At 38.8% G+C, this 16,040-nt stretch overlaps 1 long non-coding RNA gene across 1 annotated transcript in view; it reads right to left on the bottom strand.

The window, feature by feature from the left end:
• The window catches only part of LOC124231752 (uncharacterized), a 178,436-nt gene that overhangs the window by 160,422 nt on the left and 1,974 nt on the right, over positions 1-16,040 (bottom strand). The gene's annotated exons all lie outside the window — the stretch shown is intronic.

Raw genomic sequence — 16,040 nt, 5'->3', positions numbered from 1 at the left:
GGCTGCCGGAAGTATCTGTTGCAGATTTTCACAGGAATGCAAGTTTTCAACTCATTTGGGTAAACACTTAGAACTCCAATTGCCTCCTTGGATTTTGTAGGCACCATACACAAAATTTGGTAATACCACTCTGACCCATTTATTGGGTAACTTGGAATTTTTTGTTTCCTACTCCCAAAAGTAGGCTGTCCCAGATTAGAATCTTAGGAGGCAGATGGGTATGCTTTTTCCAGGGGATATAAGTCAGTGTTCCATTGGCTTTGAAACTCTGACTACTACCTGATCATTTTGGGTTCATCATGTAGGTGGATCCACAGGCAAAGAAAGGATTTACTCTATTGACAGATTAGTCAACCCAGATTACCATGAGGGGGTAGGGTTGCTGCTACATAATGAGGGCAAGTTTGAGTATTTGTGGAACTCACCCAGGGCTCTTTACTGGACTTAATTGCTGAATCTTGGTATTTCTATGTCAAGCAATAGCAGTAAATATGCATTTGCAGTGCACTTGGCTTAACAAGGCACAAAGTCTTCAGGGAGAAAGATCTGGGTCACACCACTAGACAACCCTGATGAGCACAAGAGGTGAGAGAGAGGGAGATCTATAATGGGTGGTCAATTATTAATTTCAGTCAGTGTTTCCCTACGCCTCTTGTCTTCATTCTCTCTTGAGGTTGTCTTTGCCAAAGAAGACTCTCAGATTCCATTAATAACCAAGAGCATCTTTTTCTCACAAACCCAAGGCCCAATTTGCAGTATGACAGCTGGATATAACGAGGGGCGCAGTGTATCTGAGTCGCGCATGGGCAGACATTATTGGACATTGACACTATTTCAGGTCTTCTCTGCTTCACCTGTCTTTTTTTCTGAAGCAGATCTGTCTGGGTTCAGGCCAGCTTCTTGCAGGGTGCAACCTACAAGCATCTAATCCTATGCCAATGCCTTCAGAGAAAGGTGCTAGACCTGGCCGTGGTCAGCTCCGTAATGCATTCTCATGCTGGCTCTCCCTTCTGCCCTGTATCCCCTAGCTTATCCCTCTCTCCTCTCCCTGGGCTTTTACTTCCTAATGATGAAGTAACAAGCATGCAAGCCCTTGGCCTCTGACTCTGCTTTCTAAATTTTTAAAGAAAATGCAAATGCATGTATACACACACATAAAATTTATAATTAGGATGATTATATAAAATTAACACTTTTTTTCCAAGAACGTAGACACTTACTCTAGGTGATGAATGAGGAACATTAACCTAGGCTCCTCAGAGGACAGAAGTTTGAGTGACTACCCTCATAGAACACTTTCATCCCATGATATCCCAAAATAATTCTAATTTTTGCAGAAAAATGAGAATAAATATGCATATTCCAGATTTTAGTAGGCATATTTACTCTCCCCTACAGGACAAGTTTAAGTTCAACAACAGACTATCAGGTCTTTACTCAAGGATAAAATTCTTCCAGGAGACATCAGCTAGGGAAGAACCAGAAAGTGGTTTCAGCTGTCCAAACTATGGTAGGGGTATTAACATTTGAAGAATCATGGTGTGGATAGAAGGAAAGGGAACTACAGTTACGCATACATTTCCTCAAGATGACATTGTCCCGAGATCAGATTAAGAGAGTTACTCTGTCAATGTCTTTTCCTAGCTATAGAAAACAACTCCAAACTTTCAAGAGTTTCAGGAAGATCACCCCCACAGCCTCATCTAGCCTTTACCTCTGCAGATGAATGTCCTTCAGATTGGTGCATCAACGATATTGCCAGCGAACCAGCCTTTCCATAGCACCAAAGTAAGGGATGCATGTAGAAATGGAGGCTTAAAGAGTCCATGCATAAACCCCCATGAAATACCAAAGTAATTTTGTCAATAAGCATCCAAGTGGGTGTGCATGTACACACATACACACACACACAAAAGAAAGCAATTCATTTAATGCTAAAAAACGAATGGATTACCTGAGAATTACACAAACAGACTAGAATATCAAATTAAAAATACAGATATTCAGGGGCCGGCCCAGTGACGCAGCTATTAAGTTCGCACATTCTGCTTCTCAGCGGCCCAGGGTTCGCCGGTTTGGATCCAAGGTGCAGACATGGCACTGCTTGGCAAAAGCCATGCTGTGGTAGGCGTTCCATGTATAAAGTAGAGGAAAATGGGCATGGAAGTTAGCTCAGGGCCAGTCTTCCTCACCAAAAAGAGGAGGATTGGCAGTAGCTAGCTCAGGGCTAATCTTCCTTGAAAAAAAAAATGCATATATTTAGGTGGGCCAGCCCAGTGGAGTAGTGGTTAAGTTCACACACTCTGCTTTGGCAGCCTGGTGTTCAGGGGTTCGAGTCCCAGGTGCGCACCTACACATGGCTCATCAAACCATGCTGTGACAGTGTGCCACGTACAAAATAGAGGAAGATTGGAACAGAAGTTAGCTCAGCAACAATCTTCCTCAGATAAAAAGAGGAAAATTGGCAAAAGATGTTAGCTCTTCACCAAAACAAAACAAAAAAGTTTAATAAAAACAATTGTTAAAAACTACAGGTATTTTGCAACATGCAATATGTAAGTTTCTGTCTAAATATATATTTGGCTCACATCCCATGACAACCTCACGCAACTTCCCAATCCTTAATTTAACAGATATTTATTGAGATCATCCATGCTCCAGGCACTGTTTAGGGCCCTGAGGGCACATCTGTTGAACAACAGAGGCAAAAATTCCTGTCCTCATGGAGCTTACATGCTAATGAAGAGGACGTACAGCAAATGAAATAAATAAGCGAAGTATCTTGGAAGCTGAAAACTTCTATTGGAAAGATAGAACAGGAAAGGGTGCTAAGAAATCCGTGGGAGGGAGCTGCAATTTTAACAAAGCGGTCAGCAAAGGCCTCACTGAGAAAGTGACTTCAAGTGAGGTTTTCAGGAGGTGACAAAGAGAAGTACGGGAGAAGAGTATTCTTGGCAGAAGAAACAGCCCGTTCAAAGGCAGGAACATGTTTGAACATCAGTGTGGTGGGAAAGGAGTGAGCACTGGGCAGACTAGTAGAGATGAGAGCAGAGGGACAAGCGGGGCCAGTTTATGTAGGACGTAGGAAGCCAGGTTAGGCCTTTGGATATTTCTCCCAGTGAAATGAAGAAACACTGGGAGATTCTGAGCAGACCAGTAACAAAAGTTAACTTCGCTTTGGCAACTGTGCTGGAAATAGACACAGAGTTGAGAGTTAAAGGGGGAGCCCAGTGAGGTGATTGAAATACCCCAGGTGAGAGGTGGAATAGCTTAGAGCAGAACGTGACTATGGTGGGATAAGAACAGGTGGATGTCTCAGTTTGGGCTGCTGTAACAGCTCACCCACAGACTGGGTGGCTTATAACCAACAGAAACTTATTTCTCACAGTTCTGGAAGTCTGATCAGGGTGCCAGCACAGTCACATTCTGGTGAGAACCTTCTTCCAGGTGGTAGACTGCCAACTTCTCCTTGTATCCTGACAGGGAGAGCTGAGAGGGGAGGCAAGCCTTCTCAGGATTCTTACAGGGACACGAATCCCATCCTGGGGCCTCCACCCTCATGACTTCATCTAATCCTAATCACCTCACAAAGTCCCCACCTCCTAATGCCACCACATTGGGGGGCCAGGTTTCATCATATGAATTTTGGGGAGGACACTAACATTCACAGTGGGATTCTGGACATGATGAAAGAACCAACAGGCCTTTGCTGATGGATTAGCTGTGGGTGAGCGAGAGGGAGAAGAGTCAGGGAGAACTCCAAGGTCTTCAGCCAGAGTGACTTAAAGATACCTTTGAAGACGCCAGACCCAAACCCACACCAGCTCTGAAAATTATAAGAAATCTTGTTTGTCTGGAAAATGATCTAAGTACACAGGTCAAAAAAGATCACCACGTTCTAGGAAAAATAATTAAAAAGTTAACCCAAGTCAAATATATCCTAGAAGCTATTGAATTTCAAGGACAGAGAAAAAGATTCTAAAAACATGCAGGCATTAACTAAAAGAGTTACCTACAAAGGATGAAAAACCAGACTTCTCTTCAGCTCTAAATACAAGAAGACAACCAAGACACATCTAAAGAGTTTTGATGGGTAACCGATGTGATCCAAAACTTCTCTGCACAACCCGCTGATCTTTTATACATGAAAAAAAAAGAATTCTCAGATACACAAAGAAAGCTTCAGAAAAGATTCTAGCCATGTAAATCTGCAAAAATTACTTGACTCCATACATATAAATTAAGAATGGGGAAGTCAAACTACTAAATAACTGATATTTTCACCTTCTTAGCATCTATAACAAGAAAACAATCTTAGATGCAAACATTCGCAAATATATGCATCATATTGTTATAATCAATAGTGAAAATTTAATACAACCTCAATTCCAAAATGTGGGTAATGTCTGTGGTAGTATACTATTTAGCCATTAAAATCTCTAATGTGGTAGAATTTTAACACTATGAGAAAATGATTATAATGTGATGTTCAGAAAAAAAGAACAATGAAAAAATTTATATACAGTATAATACTATGTGAAGAAAGTTTATAAGATAGAGATTAGAAAGAAATATCTCAAAATATTAACGGTGACGGTTTTAGGACGGTAAGACTATTTGTGCCCATTTTTTTCTCTTTGTTTTGACTTTTCTGTATTTTCCTCATGTACCAATTTTATAATCAGAAAATAAAAGCAAAAATGTTAAGGCAATAGTCTGGAATCTAAAGGATAACGAAGGAAGGTCAAATAAGTAAATAATAGCAGCTCATGAATATGAAGACTGAACAGAGCAGAAATGTTAATCAAGGATATAACTGAAGAACATGTTTAAGAAAATGAAAAAGTCTAGAAACTAAAGGGGCTAACTATGCCTCAAGTAAAATTAACAAATTAATACCAATAACAAGACAAATGTTGATACAATTCTTCAATTCTAAAAATAAAGAATTTTCTGCCCTTTGAAACAGAGAGAGAGAGATGAAGATGAGGAGGGAGAAAGATGGGGGTGCAGGGAGGGAAGTGAGAAATACTTTTTGAAGCAGGGCTGCTTTGAGCTTATTATAAAACTTTAACATGAGAGTATAGAAGCATGATCATCTAAGAATCTTTTAAGAAAAAGCTTATGATCCAAGAATGCCAGTAATCCAAGGAAGTCAAAACGTGAAGACAAAAGAGACCCTTGCTGAGGCCTGAGAGCTGGCCCACTGAGGTGCAGTCTCTGTGAGGACCAATGGAGGGCAGCACACAAAATGGGAGCACAGGGTAGACGGAGAGAGATTAGCAATAAGCTTGCATGAAAAGATGGCTGCGGAACCTTATTGACCGAGATGAACAAGACCAATTACACAATTTGGAGGAACCAAAATATCATGAACGTGGGAGGTCTATTCCTGATAGTTTTATTTACTTTTTGGTCTCTAAGCAGGAGAAACATTGTTCATTAGTATAATTAACTGTAGTAATTGACGAAACAAATAGAAGACTTTTTTTTTTTTTTAAAGGATGGAGAAAAGACATTTCAAATCTAAAAATTAAACGAATGAATAGAAAGAGTCAAGAGATTCAAAGGGGGAAGAGGACAGCTAAAAGGCTAAAAATTCTTTTCACACAAAGAAATGCAAGATGAACTCCATGAATGGAGATTAGACAGACGGAGAGAAAGCAATAGACAATGCTCTGGACAATAAAGAGCAGGAAGGATCTTGATATCCAATAACATCTGTCAGAATGGAATATTTGTTCACTGCCCACACCTAGGGGTGAAATTGCTTAGACTACCCACGAGGACATAGGGGTCACTGCAAGCCTCTTCCCAGATGCCCAGATTTGAGGGTTCAAAGACAGTGTGTTAGAAGCTGAAATATAAGGAACAGGACCTGGAATAGATTTGGGCAAAAGCTTTCCTTGTAGAGGTTATAGAGTCACCCAATGTGCTGTAGATTTTACAAAGGGCTTTCACATCTACACGTGATTTTCAACAACCCCGTTAGGCAAGTCATGCCCCTACATGACTCAAGAAAAGTGTAATTCAGCAAATTTGCAATAGATCTTGTCTTCAGTTTCTGGGCTCTGGCACCGAACCCCTCATACTTGCCACTCCTCTTGGATCCCTTTGCCTGGAAGTAAGCATTCTTTACTCCTATTCACTCCCCAAGCCTGAGGAAAGATTCCCTCGATTTTCTACTAGTCAGGAGTAAGTACCAGCTACTACTGTTTACCACACGGCCAAATGTACCTCAGCTTCACAAAACAGAAGGGGTAGGTCTCAGGCCCTTCGGACTGATATAGCAGAATATTAGGTGGCCTATAAACAACAGATATTATTTCTCACAGTTCTAGAGGCTAAAAGTCCAAGATCAAGGTGCTAGCAGATTCCACATCTGGTGAGAACCTGCTTCCTGGTTCATTGACTACATCGTCTCTCTGTGTACTAGCATGGCACAAGGGACAGGGAGCTCTCTGGGGTCTCTTTTATAAGGGCACTAATCCCATTCACGAAGGTGTTACTGCACAAAAGGCACGATCTGCTCGCTGTGAGACAAAAGCCAATCATCAAGAGGCAGGAAGGTGGCAGAGAAAGGGCATTTTATTCCAGCTTGCTAGCAAGAGGGAAGATGGCCAACTAATGTCCTAAAAACTATCTTAAAGGGGACACAGAATCTTGGAGCAGTTATATAGGTCAGTGGGTTAAAGGGGAGGGGTTAGGAATGTTGACCCAGGAGTCTCCACACCAGATCTTTCAGTTGTCATTAATGATGGCTGTCATCATAGACTCTCTGTTCGGGGGTCATCACATTCCTAAGGAACTCAAAAGAACAAAGTTGTCTTATCGCAGCTGGGAGGTACATGTACAAGCAGGGGTCATAAAATCCACAGAGCAGGTGGATCTCCTGGAGGGTATATATCCAGCTGGGTTAGTCACTCAGAGGTCATTCAAAGTTACAATATGGTCTCTTTTCTACAATATGGCTTCCCTCATGTCAACTTTGCGTTGAGCCAGTATCAAGGGCTCTTCCCCCATGACCTGAGCACCTCCCAAAGGCCCCACCTCCTAACACCATCGTATTGGGGGTTAGCATTCAATGTATAAATTTGGGGGGACACATTCAGTCCATAGTAGGACACGTGGAAACTGGATAGCAAAGATCCTCCTACACTGTAAGCTTTTGAGGTCCTATCTGCTCTCAGTGGCTGCTGGAGAGATGACTGAGGATCTGGGCCTCAACCAATTTGATAAATAATTCTTCATTTGACCCCATACTGGTGGTTCACAATAAAGCGTGTAATTGAGACCTAGGTTCCCCAACTTCTCTGGGTCTATATCTGTCTTTCCATTACATCAGCCGCTAGACACATGAGGCTATTGAGCACAGGACATGTGGCTGGACTGAATTGAAATAAGCTGTAAGTGTAAAATACACCAGATTTCCAAGAGAGTATCAAAAAAAGGTAAAACGTCTGTAAATATGTTTATATTGATCACATGTTGAAATGATATTTTGAGTATATCATGTTATACGAAATATATTACTCAAATAAATTTTGCCTGGTTTTCCCTATACTTTTTTAAAGACGACTACTAAAATATTTAAAGTTACATATGTGGCTCACATTTGTGGCTTGCACTCTATGTCTTTTGGACAGTACTGGTCTAAATAGTGCTTAATAGATGATAGATGAGAGCAATCGATCTCTCAACATGTGCCACAGTCTGATGTACACACTGTGGCTCTCAGACTTCAGCCTCAGGAGAATTACCTGGAGGACTGGTTCAATTGCTGGGCCCACCTGCAAAGCATCTGATTCCGTGGGTCTGGAGTGGGCCCAAATAACTGCATTTTTAACAAGTTCCTAGGTCACATAGATGCCACTGGGCCAAGGACCAGACTTTGAGAAACACTATCACAGCACATGGTCAAGTTCACTCCACCACCTCCTGTGGCTTGACAGTTGGTTTGAACAAAAGGTTTCATTTGGATTCTGTAGTACTTCTGGCTAGCCACCATGAAACTTATTGAAAATTTTTTAACAAAACCTTCCAGTACAAACCATGCACAAATTTATTATTCTCCATTCTCACAACAACTGTGAATAAGGTCATAAGATGTTATCTAGTATTCTGAGGGCCATTATTAGGTAAACTGCTGCCAAAAATTCTCATTAACTTAAAATAACACAAAAATACTTAACAGCAACAGTGGACCAGATTTGGTGCCCATGTTGCAAGAGCTGGTATACACCACTGCTGAAATACAGAGGTCAAAGGAGACAGGACTTTTTATTAAAACTTGACCTTTGAAACATACACTGATTCTATTTCTCTCCACTTACACCAAGTCCACAGCCTGGCATACTGCCGAGCAGACAGTTCTGTTTTTTAGCATTGCCTGGGTTACTATCTCACCCTCCTTTCTTCATGTTGATTTCATAGCTTGAAAAGTTATTGCAAAAAGAGAGTGGCAGGCACTGGCTTATCCCTTGTCCTAATGGATGCTGGGCAACTTTGAGCCATAGTTTAAGATGATTTGCCCCCCGAGATTAGGAACAGCTCCTCCCAAATGGTGATTTAAGGTCACCAGCTTAGGTCAACCACTAGAAAAGTCCTAGAACCCGAGTGGACCTATGGGGGTCTTACAGAAGATCACCTCCACCAATTATTTCACTGGACTTCACATTGTCTTTATTTTGTATCATTAAAGGATTTTATATTTTAATGCTGTTTTTGTGACATTGCAAAGCCAAGCTCTGCTATATTCAGAGGACACAGAGGCTGGCCATCTATATCGCTCACCAAGAAAATGAAGTTGCGTTTATTTTACAGTTTCAGGATAAATTTAGTGTTTTTACTTTAGTTTACCTAGTTAATTCTCAATGAAACTCTACTTCTACAAAGTCCATGCTTAGCTCCCCAGAATTCAGTCATTTAATCTCGCTGATTCACACATGTACTTCTGGTGAATTGCGATAACCGTGAACTGTGTACCCACAGACAGAATTCACTTGGCAGGGGTCTTCAATCTGTCCATTTAAAAGGCATAATTCTATTGGTATATTGATCAACATGTAGCATTTTAATTTCACCTGTTTTGTAGATGACCACAATTCCTGGAGTTTTTACAAAACTCAGGCCAGCCCCAGTGGCCTAGTGGTTGAGTTCAATGTGTTCCGCTTCAGCATTCAGTGTTCAGATCCCAGGTGTGGACCAACATCGCACATCTGTTAGCAGACATTCTGTGGCAGCAGCTCACACAAAGAAAAGAAAAAAGAGCAAAAAAAAAAAAACTGAAAAACCAAAAAATACCCTGTTCTCTAAAGAATACACTAATATGGTCTCAAGTAATTCATACAGAAATAGAGAAGAGAAACAAAAACCTCCATCCACCACTCCCCACACTGACAGCACTGCCTTCTCTAGAGGAAAATCCTGTCACCACTTTGATGTAAATTCTTCCAGAACACCTGCTATGTATGTGTATCTGTACATATGTAAATCTTTTGTTTGCCTTTTATATAAATGGGATTATACTCAACGCATCTTTTGGAACATTTCTTTTTTTCCATAAGAATAGTATTTTAATGTTTGGGATGACAGTTCACACCTTTCTGAGCAAAGAAGAAAGACTACATATGTGTTCACGTGTGCACGTGTGTGCATGTATGTGGGTGCACACAAGCATACAGGCGTTTATCAGTCTTTTCACCAATGGAAAGTACTTCATATTATGGATGTGCCATTTTGCTTTGGTCTTTTCGGTCATTAACCATTATTAATTATTTAACCATTTCCTTATTGATGGACATTAATTTTCTCTCCAATATTTATTTCAAACTAGGAGACATGAATATTATAATAACAAAGTATTATATGAACATTTATCCAAAACAGAAAGTTGGAAACGGAATTACATGTTTTGTTTTGATAAATATTGATATTGCCAACTTGCTTTTCGGAAAGATTGAACCAATTTATACACACAATATCAATACATTCCTATCAATATTGGATGTTTTTTTTCTATTGAAATATGGTAATGAATATGCATAGATCATTTTTGCATGGATTTAGAATAACAATTTCATCAGATATTCTATTACTCCCATGCATCTTTCAACATATCTGTCCGTGTGCCAATTCCACATTGTTTAAATACCGCAACTTTATTTAAATTAGGATCATTTCTCTTTTTCAAAATTTTCTTTTCTATTTTTTTGGTTACTCTTCTAGATCAACTTTAAAATTGGACTGTCAGGATCCATAATAAAAAATTCTTTTGAATTTTTATTGGTATCATGTTGAACTTAATTTGGGAAAAATGTTTAAAACAAACTTGAGGAGCATATTCTATTTGAGAACATGGTATGCCTTCCTAATTTTTCATGAATCTTCACATTATAATTTATTTGATTTAGTTCAGTGTATGAATGTTTGTGGACATCACAGCTCTACCGCTTAATGCTGTGTGACCTCGATAACTTATCCTCCCCTGCCTCCATTTACTCATCTATAAAATGGAGATAATGCCAGCTACAAAAATAAATGTGTTAATGTAAAATTGTGAATCTTTTAAAAACAATGCCTGCACACCATCTCATTTCTAAAATTATGTGTGTCAACTTATATTTTTCTTAATAAATTTGACAAAGGTTTATCCATGTTATTGATTCTTTTAAAGTATCAGGGTTTTTGTTTTATTAATCAAGAATACCCTTTTATTGTTGTTTTCTATTTTTATTGACTTTAGTTTTTAACTTTGATGATTTCTTACATTTACTTTCTTTAAATATGTTTTACTAGATTTTTTTTTTTTCAATCTTCTTGAGTTGAATGCTCAGTTCTAACACAGAGCTGTCTCCTCTTTAGGAGGGATTTCTAATGGTTTCTGGGTGTTTGTATGTACATTACACACACACACACACACACACACACATATATATATATATATATATATATTAATATGTTGTATCTACTACTATTATCCCAATTTTAGAAATGAGAAAATGAGGTTATGTAACTTGTCCAAGGTTATAGAAGAACATAAATGGCAAGTAGATGGCAGACCAGGGTAAAGAGCAGGGTGTGTGGCATCATGGGCCATGTGCTTCACCACTGCACCATTCTGCCTCTGAATATGACCTTAGCTGCACCCCCACAAGTTTTTATGTGAAATTCTACCACTTTTACTAATTTATAAAAAGTTATTTTTCCTTTTTAACACTACTTATTTTTAAGGGTTTTGTTTGTTATTGTTGTTTATTAACTCCAAAAAGATAGTTTTGGTATGGAAATGACATTTGGTGTTTGTTTCTGTCTTTGTTGTAATTATTAAATGCATTATATTGTTTTAAGTGAACATTGTATATACGATTTTCCCTTTTAAAAAATCTGAACATACCTTCTTGCCTAACACAATATTATTTTTGGTACACATTGCATTGTGTTTAAAATGACTACATATTAAGTGTCAAGTACAAACAGATATCACACTGGCTCATTGTTTCATTGAAGCATTTATGTTATTACTATGTTGTTTGCTTGCTTGCCCTGTTAATTTTGAGTGAAGCATATTTGTCTTTCACTCTGTGACTGTCATTTTTTACTGTCATTTTGTCGTTTTTTCAATTGTTCCTCACGTAGATATATAGATAGATAAATATATTTTAAAGCTATATAGACAGTTTAATAAAGATTTATGCTCATAGTTTGTGGATAAATTAAATATTTATCAACATGAAATATCTCTTTTACCAAATTAAATGTTTTGGGGTTTGCTATTTTTTTCTGTATTGTCACACTTGCTTTTCCTTTTGTTTGCAATTTTTTTTAAATTATTCTCTTTTCTATTTGTAGAGGTTCTCCAACATTTATTCTAAGTATATTTCTTACACACTGTAGCTGAGTGTTCAAACTGGCCCCTTTCTTTTACTGTGGAATTTAATTCATTTATTTTTATTTGGTTACAAATATGAACTTGCTTCTTTCTTACCTTAACTTCCACTCTCTTCATTTGAAATCCCTAGTAGAAAATGCATAGTGTGACTTATAGATTCATTCTTCATACCTCTAATCTTATATTTTTAACTGACTTTTTCTATCTCCTCCACAGTCTGAGGCAATTCCTCACTATTTTCTAGATTACTATGCTTTGTCTTCAGTTATATCCACTTTGCTAATCTTTTTTTTTTGAAATAGCATGCTTAACTTTCAAGACAAATTCTTGTTCTCCAATTACTCCATTTTAATGGTATCCTTTTTATTTTGTGGAAACAGAATCCTCTCAAATAACTTTAAAAGTATTATTTGGAATATTTTTAACTTCTCTTCTGTGTTCTGAATTCTGGTGTATCTGACGTCAGTGTATTGATTGATTTGCTTGCTTCACTTTGATCCTATTATAAGACTCTTGTACTGCATGGTGTATAGGTAATGTACAGCATGGTGGCAATAGTTAATAACACTGTATTACATATTTGAAAGTTGCTAAGGGAGTAGATGTTAAAAGTCCTCATCACAAGACAAAAAAATTTTGTAACTATGCATCATAATGGGTGTTAACTAGACATTGTGGTTATTATTTCTCAATACATATAAATATTGAATCCTCATGTTGGACACCTGAAACTAGTTTAATGCTATATGTCAATTATATTGTAGTAAAAAGAGACTCTTGGTTTTAACAATTTTGTGATCCCTATTTTTTCCACTTTAAGGATGAAAACCTAAGATTATTAGTATAGACAGTTGGATAGGTTTCTTCTGGGGTTGTATGAGCTGTTTTTCTAGCTGATATCTTCTTGGAATTGGAACGCTGACTGCCAATATATAGGCTTCCCTTTAGTTCATATGGGTGGGAAGCAAGCATTTGGGATTGAAAATGGCCAAAAGGATAAAATCTTTACTCTAGATTTTGAGGATTGTAATGAATTTTTCTTCTTAGAATTGTCACTCAGAGCCTTCTTTTTCTCCTTTCCACAATTGCTATGAAGCTCTTAATTATCTCCATTTCTGGTCTGAGTTCCCTGAAGCCAATACACTCGAAATTAAGCAGATGGTTGGCTTCTGCTTAGTCCGTGCACAAACACCAACATTATATGTGTGGCACGTATGTGCACTGCCTGGGAGAGATAACAGGCTGACCTCTGGCCCCACTGTCCCGTATTCAGTTATTTAATCAATTACCCAAAAGATCATCTTGGGACAACCTCTGTTCTTTTCGTTTGTTCTCTCTGATCTTAGAATTTCTCTTAATTTGCTCCCTGGGTTACAGCAGCTTTTCAGCTTGTGTTTCGAGCTATGGTATTGTTGCAGCAATCAATCCTGTTTTTTCTATTAGAAAAATCCTGATTTTCTAATAGAAATGTGTTTTCTATTTTCTGGGAACTCCTCTTAATTTTGTTTTGATATTAGCAGCCCTTCTTATTACAGAATAAAGATTTACTCTTTGAAATAATATGTTAAGAAAATCCAAGGAGAAACTACCGTCAGGCTTTTGAAGATATGAAACCATACAAGGTTCAGATCAGTGATGTTGAAGTGAATCCCAGAATAGATGAGAGATTGAAAACTGCTGATAGTAAGAGATAATAGGAAAGATAAGAACACGGATAGAGGCTTAGAGGGAGAAATCCACAAATAGAGAGCAAAAGAGGATTGAGGTCTTTATAAAAGAGAGGAGAAAAAATGTCAGAGAGGCAAGAAGAAAACCAAAAGATAAGAAAATAAAAAATTATTAGAGACTACAAATGTGTTCCTTTATAGCAAGAAATGCATGTAAGTTTTAAAGTATAAACAAGGCAGGACAGATTTTCAGGGAGGAAAGCCCATTCAATAATTGTAAGCACCCGGGAGCTGTTGTTCTCCATCCTTAACATACATCCAAGTCACCTGGAAAGCTTGTTAAGCCACAGATTAACAGGTAGCAGGTGTGGTCAATGCTGCTGGTCCAGGGATGAGAACCACTGCTCCAGAGAGGAGGAGGAGAATGAGAATTTTACAAAGAGCATGAGATCAAACAAGTCGAAAGACCTAGATCGTAAAGAGAGCCATATCAATAAAGCATGTGAGTGGGAATCAGAGGGAAATAGAAGGATAGGTAGTAAAAACACGCAAGGAGCCTAGGAGCAAAGGGAAGAATGAGATTGTGTCACTGTGGAGACTTAGTGCACCTCCAAGCTTAAATTTCTCTACTAAGTTAGAATCCCTGGGTATTCAAGCAAATTCATTCTCCACCTCATTGCAAAAGAAGACCAAAATTGGTATGGATGAGTGTGGTTACATCCTGGAAACAGTGATCTGGATGGAAATGCAGGGTGGGAGAGGAAAGAAAGCTTCTGGGTGGTGGAAGTGGGGAAGGAAGGGAAGAGCTCATGAGGACCAGGCCACTGATTCTGATTCCTGGGCGAGATGAACACAGGTAAATCACGTGTGTGTGTGTTTAGACACTTAACACTAAAATTATTTTGAGTAATAAGGGCAAGGTCATATTCTAGAAGAATCTTGAAAACCAGTGTAAGGAGTTTGGGATGATCCAGTATTAATAATGGTAGCAAATATAACTGCAGCAAACCAAAAGAAGGCATTGTGATTTATTGAACCAACAATAGTAATGAAATTGTTATTTTAAGAAGAGTGTGCATCAATACTTTATTTGAGAGAAAATCAGGCATGAGAGGATGTATCTGGGTTTGTAACTTCAGACACTGACCATGTGGCCTTTGGGAAGTTAGTTAAACTCTGACTTTCCATTACCTTATTTGCAAAATGAGGTTTATCATAACTACTGTATTGTCCAGTATTGTAATTATTAAATATTACATAATTAAAAGATATATGTCTGGTATAATTTACACATTTACTAGGAAGTTGCTACTGCATTATTTTCATAATTTATATTATTGTTACTCTTTTTTATTATTTATAGCAATTCATAGCCTGATGTCACTCTTGCCAAGAGGCTTGTTTAAGATTAAGCCTTACATGGTGGGGCTGGGGAGCTGGGGATACCAAAGAGAGAGAGAGAATGAGAGAAACCGCTGACCAGCTTGGGGGAATGCATGTTAATGACCAGGGTCCCCAGAACCCACCCTTTTTCTTCACTCCTCAGAACCCCAGCTACTCCTCCAAATGTTTACCCTGAACTAAATAAAATACAAAAATAAGTCCAGAAGGAGATGTTCCCTAGATGTAATGACGACTATCAAGACAATCCTATGTGCTTACGAGACACCCCATTGGTACACATGAAGCATGTCTCTCCCTAGAGAAGGCACAATGTGTTCATTTCTTGATCACTGGTGGCCACTAGCCATTGACACCAATGCACATCAACCCATTGTTTGGAGCCAACAGCTTCATCCTCATACTCATGAATTTTCAAACAGCCAAATGGCATGTTTAGAGCAGTCAGAAATTATCTAGCACATGGTAGTGGGGCACCTCTGCTCTCCTCACTCTCTAGCTGCCTCATCTGCCTTAAATAGGATCAGAGGCGTCCCCTGGGAAAATAATTCAAGTCCTCCATGTGTCCCTGAGGCAAACATCCTATCATAGCTCTGTGAAAGGTCAGAGGGCAAATATCAAAGAATAACGGCCAGGCTTCTAAAAGCAAATTCCTCCTAAGTGAAGGAGGACGATCAAGTGGGCTTAGCAACTGGCCAGAGAAGAAAGAGAGGACCCCGGAATAGCTTCAGCCCACCCAATGAGTGCCCAGGGGAGTTCACATGCTTCGGGGAGAGCAGGCTGTGGAGAAGTAAGAGAAACTCTGCTTCCCCTCGTATACCAGCAACTATGATCCTCTAGACATTAAGAGCCAGGAGAGATGCAGGCTTATACTCTTCAAAGAAGCTAACCACTCACACTCTGGGACAGAATTCCGGGGGAGAATTGATTCAAATGGAAAGCCGTAAAGGCTGCTTTGTAAGCAATGCAGGTATTCATGAAAATGGGGTGACAGGAAAAATTAATAGCATCAGCACAAAATTTAAGGAAGCTGGAAAATTGGGTATTTACTGAAGACCAGCATTGGAGGAAGTATCAGTCAG

The sequence above is a fragment of the Equus quagga genome, chromosome 22 (assembly GCF_021613505.1).
Source record: "Equus quagga isolate Etosha38 chromosome 22, UCLA_HA_Equagga_1.0, whole genome shotgun sequence".
NCBI lineage: Eukaryota > Metazoa > Chordata > Mammalia > Perissodactyla > Equidae > Equus > Equus quagga.
Note: the sequence above shows the minus strand (reverse complement) of the source record. Positions and strands in the feature narration are given on the sequence as shown.